Here is a 7,442-nt window from a genome sequence, read left to right as displayed (position 1 = left end):
TCTTTTAAAAGAATTTTTATGTTTTTATTATTTTTTGTTTCACATTCTTTTTAATTTTTTTGTTTTTTATCATTTTTAAAATTACCATTATTTCATTTTCTTATTAATATTATTCTGTTATTTTGTTGGCGTCATTTAAAATTTTTTAAAATCAATTTTATTGATATATATTAATAAAGCATACAACTCCTCTAAGGTATACAATCAAAGGTATTTTCTATAATCACATAGTTGTGCATTCATCACTTCAATCAGTATTAGAACATTTTCATTATTTCAATAATAATAATAATAAACAAAAAAAACCAGACAAGCAAACAAACAAAAAAATTCCTTACTTCTCAATCTCTCTATGCTTCCCCCACTGTACATAGCTGCTGTTTCTGGCTATTCTATCTTAAGTGTATAATCAATGGCTTTTAGTGTAATCACAATGTGGTACATTCATCATCTTAAAAATTTTAGAACTTCATTGTTCCAAAAAGAAAGACTCCAAATCCTTTTTCATTCCTTCCTCAGACCTACATAACAACCAATCTCTTTTCATCCTTATGAATTGATTTATATTTATATTTTATATAAACAGAATCATACAACATGTAGTACTCTATCTGGTCTCCACTTAGTATAATGTTTTATTTTGCTTTGTCTGATATTAACATTGTGTAATATTAACTTACATTTGTTCAGCTTCAAAGAAAAATGGCTTTATATATGCAATTCTACTCATATTCATATTTCATATAATATATTTATATTTCCCATAATATATTTAGTTCATAATAGGACAATCATACAGTATTTGTGCTTTTGTGTCTGCCTTGCTTCACTCAACATAATGTCCTCCAGTTTCATCCATGTTGTCATATGTTTCACGACTCCATTTCTTCTTACAGCTGAAAAATATTCCATTGTGTGTATATTCCTCAATTTGACAAACATCTGTCTTAATGGCATGTCTCTTTGGGCTGTGATCATAACTACTAAAATGGTTCTGGTGCTCCTGGCATGAGCCACACAATCCAGATGAAGTTGTCTGAGAAAAGGAACTGAGAAAGGATTAGTTTTCTCTGTGCCTAAATCCATTCCCTTCCACAGCTAAGTGCAAACAAAACCCCTTTATTCCCTGCCCCCCACCACAAGACCCAAATTTCTGAGCCCAGACTGCAGTTACCCCCCTCTAAAGCTTGGAATTGGGAGGAAAGCAGGCCGAGGGAGTTAACTCACAGCTTCAGGATTTACCAACCAAATCAACAAACCAGGAAGAGGTCAAAACTAATAAAACAATTCATAAATAAAACCATTCCACTTGCAAATCTGACTTCTGTAAGGTCACCATGGCTTTCTTACCCTTTATATTTCTGACTTTCTTAAGCTGTCACTTTGTTTAAGCAACATGCTAACACCTGGGAAGTCAAAAGCTATACAGTATGATTTCTACCTTAAAGAATCTAACAGAGTAGAGCCATATAAAATACTAACTCTAATGTTAAATTATAAGTACTACACTAGATATTTGGGTATGCACCTGAATAGGAAGAGTCGGCTGTTTATGCTCTCTGGATGGATTGAAGCATGATCCAGACCAGATGTGACATTTTAACCGAGACTTGAAGGAAAGACATTTTGGGCAGCAAGCACAACCTTCACAAGAGCAGACATATAAAAATTCATCATGTAGTTAGGGAGAAAAATTCACTTCACCATTATGAGCATCCCACAACATTAAAAAATAAAATTTTCATTATATTCCCATCACTAAAATATATGAGAGACTTAAAAAGGATTCAATTCATGTGACTGGAAAAAAAAATTCTTACCATATTTAATATTATTGTTAATTGCCTTAATTGTCCCTGGTTAAATGTACTTTAACGCATTGACATTCATTTGATGAAACCTGGATCACACTAAATTCATCAGTACTTTTGGAAGGCAGCTGAAGTGAAGGCCCGTTTTTTAGTGGGCTCTTGTCCAGCTGAGGGGCCTCTCTCACATGCCCTTTTTCTCAATATGCCCCTCACATTCATTTTCATGGGCTTTCTCATCCTGTATCCCACAGTTTACCACTTAAATAAATCCATCTTGCTTTTATTCTCTAACAAAATCTCTCTCGGGCTTCTCTTCAATCTACCTAATGTTAATATGCTACTGTAGATAGATTTCAGATTAACTGTCATTCATGATTAGGCTAAAAATGTTCTTAGTTTTTCCCTAACCATCATTTTAATAAACAATGCCATTAAAATATAGCTAAACTCTGTCCCACTCCCCTGTAACTCATTACAGAAGCTAAGCTCACAGGTGTCCCAAGATAGTCTTAAAGAACAAATTTTTGTTTGAGATCATCTCAAACTAGATCTAAGACAAAGAGTACAATTATATCTCCCACAACGATATATAGGGCAAAACAAAACTCTTGTTGACCTATCATCACTATCATCTGCAAAGATTTATGGAGTATTACTTGCATTTCCACGTAATGGCAAAGATGAGGAAATAAAAAACAAGGCTCTTGGACTTGAGGTAGTTACAATCCGGGTGTATTATTAACATGAATCTTAATAATAAATTATGTGAATAGTTAAAATTAATAGTAGTAGATATGACTAGTTTCTTAAGGAATTTTTGGAGTAGTAATTGTTGTGGTTATCTACAAAAGGAAAAAATCATTTTAGGCTGACATGTGAGGCATTAAATTATTGTCCTTCCTACTTTATTAAATGTTCTGCTTCCTTGTTCCTTGAACATACTGTTGCTCCAGTTTTCCAACTAATAAGCATTCTTTTCTTAAGCCACGTTTGAGCAGAGTAAGAGGTACAGCTAACATTTATTAAGAACCTCCTTCAGGTTTGTTATTGTGAATTTCAATTTTAATTGACCTAAAAACTCATCTCAAATCTCTAAATTCCTTCTTACAGTCCTACTGGGAATCAGAGCAATGTAAGGTAAGGGAGGAAAGAAGAGATTTAGAGCTTGAGAAGGCTCTCTCACTGTGATCACTTATTTCCAATGATCTAAACCATTTTATAAATTGAGATTTCTGTATCTGTTACATAGGGGAATTCATCCCCTTTTCTTATCTTTTAAAGAAACTTTTAGTTAGTTTGGGAGAGACTTCTTGCTATTTTCCAGGATCCAAATTAATTAATTGGTTCATTTTATAAGGTAGTAAGAGCAATATTTAGAGCTCTAAGAGACTGGTATTAGTCAACAATTCTTTTAAGTGCCACTAGTTTTCTACTCATGAAATATTAAGTAGTAATATGATATCACCTAGGTTTCTCTACCAACTAATTGAGAACTGAACGCATCTATCTACCGTGCCTCATGCTAAGAAAGGACAAGTTGAAAGATCACCCAAGGTTTGAAAGACAAAACCATCCCCTGACTGCCAGGAGCAGGCCTGGCACTCACAGTTAAGACTTAGTGTGCTCCAGCTAACATAAATAATGTCACACAATTCCAACATCAGAAAAGATCACTCTGAGACCGTAACAGATCAAGAAAAACAAAAAAGACCACACCATCATCAGCTCTGAACTCAGAGAGAAACAAGGAAATTTTTCAAATCACAAAAATGATCAAACACCCTCCTGTCCAAGCTAATTTGACAAATTGCTGCTTCTTTACCAAATTCAACTTTAGCCTTCTTTGATGCCTGTGCTTTCTGGATAATAGTTACTAAGACACCCAATCATAGAGTTAGCCCTGCTTGCCGAAGCAACCAGTCCAGAGCAAAATCTGCACCCCCAAAGTCACCCAACACAAGCACAAATATTAGAAGTCCTTTCTAACACTCTTACTAATATGTCCTGTCATTACCTGTGAGCAGACCATGGTGCTCAGTTTCATTCATTGCAGCAAGTCAATAAACTCAGCTTTGACGAACTACAGGTATGTTCCTGGTGGTCTTTTCTTGGAGGATATTTAAAAAGGGAATATCCATGAGTCCAAACCAATCTCTGCTCCCAAGGCAGGGATTCTTCACTCTGGCTGCATGAGAGAATCACCTGCAGGAATTTTAAACTACGAAAGCCTGGGCTCTACCCCAAAATAATTAAATCTGAATCTCTGGGCATAACATGCAGACACATATTTTTTAAAAGCAAGCCAAGAAGTAAAATAATTTTCCAGACCCTACCATGTTTTCATTTCCTTCCATTGTTTTCACATATAAACACATTCATCATCATGTAGGAAGAGAATAATAGCTCAAGCCTGCAGTACCATGCTCACTGCTCCTTCTTTTAAAAATAGTGGAATACTTGTCCTATGTTAGAAAAGTAAATGCCTTGGCTTTCCATATATAATTTTTAAGAGTTTCCTGGCACACTAATTCAGAAAAATTCAATCTTCCCCTTCCAGAACTTTTATGGAGACTATTTTTACATGCAAACAGCCCATCTAGGCATTTTCCTCAATGTAGACCTTTCCCTCCTTAATCCTAAATATTAAGTGTTGTTTTTCTTAATGATAAACATTTAATGATAAAGATAAGGAGAACAATGATACTACTCCTATTCCCAACTAACGGTTATTGAATTCCCTTAGTGGTAGGTATTGTGTCAAGTGGTTTATACAATAATATCATTTAATTCTCAAAGCAACCCTAAAAGTATTATTATAACTAGTTCATTTTATAGATAGGGAACCTAAATCAGAGAGGTTATGGAATTAGTCTTAGGACAACAGATAAAATATCAAATATTAAACCTTTCCCCTAATCGAATGCCTCTATCATATGCTATGAGGTTCCTGATCAGCACAGTTAACAGTAAGAACTTTGAGCAGCCATTTCTGAGGTTGCACCCTCAAACATCTCCATTCTTTTATATATCCATGCAATCACATGGAAAGCCTACCCATTGTCCCTCAATAAAATCTCACTCATCTCTTTGAGATGTACTTCACGCATTAATGACTCCATAAATTTGTAAGGATATGTAACGTATTATGTACAATTTTGTTAGTTATTTAAGAAAATGTGTTAGATCTCTAACTAGACTTACAATTTCTAGAGATCATTATTAACTACCCAGTGTTCATATAATCATACTTTGCTCATCATGAATTTCCAACCAAATGTTATGATGAATAAGTGGTATAGAAGTATACCTAAGATTTTTAAATATAACATTTGCAACTTTATTTTTATGGATAATGTGAAAAAAATTCTGAGGGGTTTATTATTAGAAACTAAATTTTCTTCAAGAAAAGCTTCTGTCAATGGAAAGAACGGCAGCAAATATTTATCTTATTAACACTTCAAGGGCAGTCTGGTCCCAATACAATTCCCTCTTAGCAGTAATTGAGGATTTTTTCCTGCTGAAATTGATAAGCAAGCAGAGAGTAAAGGTTAGTGTTAAATATAGGAAAAATAAAAATTTAAAGTTTGTCTAAGGTTGGAATTTTACTTTCCCTTTACAAGAATTAAAGATTAATCCCAGCAGTATATGCAGATTTTGGTAATTACACCTGTTAGTTTGTATGTACTGGATCAAAAAGTGCCCAGTATCACAAATGGGAGGAAAATAATGGTGTCTGTGAGTCTGAAAAAACAGAAACAAACAAACAAAACAGTTCCCAGATTGCAGTGACAGGAAGATTTCTATAAATTACATCTGAGATAGAAATAGATCATATGGAATTTTCATGGTATGGTGTACTTGAAGCTTTTAATGTGAAAAAAAAATGTATATATTTGCTATTTCTCACTGGATGGAAAGTTCCCCAAATTTGTTGATATCAAATGACATTGGAAATGCTGAGGAAATTCTCTTTTTCATCATTGACATTTTCCTTCTTTATATTTATAAGTTTCAATGACATTATAAAAAATAGTGATAAGAAAGAAGGACATAGCTCTATGAACTACCAGATCCACTGATGTAAATGTATTATCAATATCTAAAGAAATGAATGGCATCACCTAAGAAAATGTTTTCTTAGAAGTCAAACTAAAGATGCTTTATTTTCATAAGTTTCTGATGATCTACTGTAGAAGTCAGCAAATTTGTTTTGTAAAGAGCCAAATAATAATTGTGAGGTTTGCTATAGGAGCTCTGTGTAACTACTCACTTCTCCCACTGTGTGGCAATACAATCTGGTGATATTCAATATGTAAATGAATAAGCATGGCTGGCTTTCAATAAAGTTTTATTTACAGTATTATGCGGCATACTGGAATGGCCCATGGGCTGTAGTTGGCCATGATTGATCTCATTGAAAGGTTTAAAAAATACAAGTCTCTAAAAATATAACATGAAAATTAGATGAAACTGAATTATGTCTGAAATAAATTAGGAAAGTCTAAAGTATATGTTCAGAAATTTTATCTTTAATACACTATTTACTTTGATATTAATTTAAACAATTCTAGTTTCATGGCTAATTGTTTCATCAATGCTTGAAACAAACTTTATCCATTTTATGGCTAGAAAAGTAACTTAATGCATTAGTTTCACTCTAAAGAAGTCATCACCACAGCACAACAGTGTCTCCTAAGAAAATAGTTCCACAAAAATCCTTTTTAACTTGTTGTAATTAGCAGTAGTAACAGGGGAGAGACCCTAAATTGGGTAAATCAAGAATATACTTTAGTACATCTTGTTCTGCATTTGGACATTTGTCTAATACTGTTGGTTTATTGTGATATTTATGTTAGGATTTTTAAGGCTAGGCTCTTATTTTTAATGTGATCACCATTCAGTAAATTCATACCTACAAAATGACTACTAAAATAAAGTATAACACAGGCAAGTTTAAATTTTTTTTTATTTTTTATTTCTGCAGGCAAGTTTTTAACATAAAAACATTGGTTAGATATATGTATCTATTCCTTTCAAGGTATAAATTAATGCTGAAGCCTTAAACTATAGTCTCTAATTAACATTTATTTGTTAAGAATAAAATTATACCAGCCCTTAGTTTTTATAAATATAAAATGTTTGATTGCATAAAATAGGTGGCAATTAAAGTAGAGGCCAAATGTATATAAGATTTAGGGAATGAACACAAATGTTTATCTAATTTAATATTTTTAAAAAATTTTGTGAAGGAGGTATGATTATTGCAGCTGGGTTTTATTTTATTCTTCAGGAAAGTTCTCAAGTAAGGGCATCAGGTAAAAACTACACTTCAAAATTGTTTAGGGAGATGTTACGCTAATGAATAAAAGCCATACTTAACAAGTCCTATATAAAAGAAAAACACTGAAGTTAAGCCCACACACTTGAATCCTATGTGTGCACATTGACAGGGCGTAGGAGCAGGACGTAAGCAGTGTAACCCGGGTGGATGGTTCTGTCCACTAAGGCACTTCTTTGAGTGGGGGTGGGATGAGGCATTTAGAGCCATCAGCCCTTCCCTCCCTGTGCCTGGGCGCTTCAAAGTGGGAGCATCTCACTTCTCTGAATGTGGGTCAGGAATTTAAAGATTCA

General features: G+C 33.6%; 1 long non-coding RNA gene across 1 annotated transcript; it reads right to left on the bottom strand.

Annotated features, from left to right (window-relative positions):
- Positions 1–317: 317 nt before the first annotated feature.
- LOC139436489 (uncharacterized) lies at positions 318–3,961 on the bottom strand. The gene is made up of 3 exons (XR_011645750.1): positions 3,826–3,961; positions 1,529–1,644; positions 318–1,036 (listed from the first exon to the last, which is right to left on the bottom strand). It is a non-coding gene; the product is annotated as an uncharacterized lncRNA (long non-coding RNA).
- Between the last annotated feature and the right edge of the window lie 3,481 nt (positions 3,962–7,442).

Source organism: Dasypus novemcinctus, chromosome 15, assembly GCF_030445035.2.
Source record: "Dasypus novemcinctus isolate mDasNov1 chromosome 15, mDasNov1.1.hap2, whole genome shotgun sequence".
Taxonomy (NCBI): Eukaryota; Metazoa; Chordata; class Mammalia; order Cingulata; family Dasypodidae; genus Dasypus; species Dasypus novemcinctus.
This window is presented reverse-complemented; position numbering and strand designations above follow the sequence as displayed.